Genomic DNA, 2,500 nt, shown 5'->3' with positions numbered 1-2,500 from the left:
GTAGTGGTTAACTACTGTAAAAGAGCTTTGCTTCGTGCAAAGTATATGTACTTTGGCACTTTGGTACATGGTTTAATGAGGATATTCGTGAGGCAAAAAGGGCAAGGCGTAAAAATAGCGGAAAACGAATTCTCTCGATGATTTTGATCACTATAAGACGTGCAGAAACCGTGTCACATATCTGCTGAATAGCGCCCGGATTGCCTTTTAAAGGGACTTTATTGAAGACAACAGTACTGACCAGGGAAAACTCTTTAGAGCCACCAGGAGATTATTAAAACACGACACTGGCAGTTCTCTTCTGCCGCATCTTGATAAATTCCAGCTTGCAAATGATATGGGTAATTTCTTTGTGACAAATATAACTAACATTCGCAAGGAACTTGATGACGCTGCCTCGGGGGCTTGTTGTGATGCTGCTGACTATGACTTTCCTCGATCAGTTGCGGAATCATTTCATGAGTTCACACCTCTGAGTGATGAAGATGTCATTGCGCTAGTGTGCAGAGATCTTCCTTGATCCAATGCCGACCAAACTGGTCAGTGATTGCATTGATGTACTGTTGCCTACCATAAAAATTAACGTCAATTTTTTGTGGCCGCTAGTAAATCCCGAAAGTAGTGACCCCTTCGAAAGTAAGAACCTTCCGAAAGTAGCGACCTCCCCCCCCCCCCCCGAAAGTAGCAAGAGCAAGTTTTTTAAATGGTATGCTGTCAATCAATAGTCAAAATTTTAATGTACAATAATAAGTTCGAGCAGTTTAATTTACAACAAGGGGAAGCTTTATGCCACCATTCGTCCTTGACATCAGTTCACTGATGTAGCGATGAAAGAACTATCGTAAACTGGTATAATTTCGTATTAACAACAGGAACATTCCTTCAAATTGAAATTGAAAACTATATAGTTTTCTATATACGGTTTTTTTCTGTATCTATCATTGTTATCTTCTGTTTATGAAACACAATCTATACATATGAAATGCAAATAAAATGTTGTAAACGATTTGTGTTCCCCGAAAGTAGCGACCCCCAAAGGCTGATATTTCCGAAAGTAACGACGGTCGCTACTATCGGAACTCTACGGTATGTGTGGAGCCCCTTGCCGTCGGTGATCATCTCATTACCTTCTCATTACCAACCCTCATTACCCCTTGCCATGAAGCCAAGAACGTGGGCTGTTGGTTTGACCAGCAGCTAACTATGGTCACTAATATTAATAAAATTTGAAGTGCATCATACTTTTATCCGCATAATATTAGGCGAATAAGGAAATTTCTGTCAGTTGAGTCTACTAAACTGCTTGTGCATGCGTTGGTGACGAGTCGAATTGACTATTGTAATAGTCTGTTGTATGGTCAGTTGCCTCAAACTCAACTGTCTAAATTACAACGTGTTCAGAATACTGCCGAACGCCTTATTTGTAATATAACGCGCTTTGAACATATCTCACTAGTGCTTTCTGAACTTCATTGGCTGCTTGTGCATTATAGAATTATATTCAAAGTTTTAGTGATTACATATAAGGCAATTAATGGTATGGCACCGAAATATATCAGCTTATAACTATTAAAGCAGAATCCAGCTATTCTCTAAGGTCAAATAACGAGCTACTGCGTTAGCTCATTCTAACGAGCGCACAAAGACAACATTAGAGGATAGGGCCTTCTGTGCTGCTGCCCCGAAATTATTGAACTCGCTTCCTCAGTCTTTAAGGTGCAGTTAAAGACTTCATTATTTAGACAAGCCTATAAGGACTTTGTATAGTTAACTTTAGTTAACTTTTAACTTTGTATAGTTAACTTTGTAGGTTATTTTTATCTTGAATGGATACATTCCGTTATTTTTATTATGAATAGATATATTCTGTTAGTTTTCCTTTTTATATATCAATATTGTAATTTTACATAGGCTTTTTAATATTTGTATATATGTAGAGAATTATTATTTTTTCAATTGATTGTAACGCGCCGGCGATCATATTTTAATGTAGCCGGCGCGATAGAAATAAGTAGAAATTAAAAATTTATTATTATTATTATTATTATTATTATTATTATTATTACTACATTAATTATAAAATTATTAATTAAATTAAAATTAAAATTATTACAGTTGGCTAAATTGCAGAATGCTGCGTAGCTATTAGTAAACTTTATTAATGCCTGGTTGTACAGATTCATCAGGCAGGAAATATAAAAATTTTAAAAACCTTAAATACATTTACTGGGTTTTGCTAAATAGAGTATCAAAATTATTCAATCAAGTATAACCGTGCAAAAGTGAATTAAAACTGCTTAAGGATTCTGCTTGCCAGCACTACTGTAGCGAAATCTACTACGGAGATAATTAGTGCGTGGCTTCGGAATAGTTAATTTATTTACAGAATCTCGAAAAGTGTATGAAGTGGTATTGGATCAAGCAATAAATTTCCAGCTTAGGTACTCAGGAGAAGGGCCATTAACGGATTAAAAACCATCAAGGCTTTTTGAATATCACG

General features: G+C 36.1%; 1 protein-coding gene across 1 annotated transcript in view; it reads right to left on the bottom strand.

The window, feature by feature from the left end:
- LOC138045711 (uncharacterized) overlaps positions 1 to 2,500 on the bottom strand; it is a 37,735-nt gene that overhangs the window by 9,899 nt on the left and 25,336 nt on the right. The gene's annotated exons all lie outside the window — the stretch shown is intronic.

Source organism: Montipora capricornis, chromosome 4 (assembly GCF_036669925.1).
Source record: "Montipora capricornis isolate CH-2021 chromosome 4, ASM3666992v2, whole genome shotgun sequence".
NCBI classification, from domain to species: domain Eukaryota; kingdom Metazoa; phylum Cnidaria; class Anthozoa; order Scleractinia; family Acroporidae; genus Montipora; species Montipora capricornis.
The sequence above is the reverse complement of the archived record's forward strand: the minus strand, read 5'-3'. Positions and strand labels throughout refer to the sequence as shown.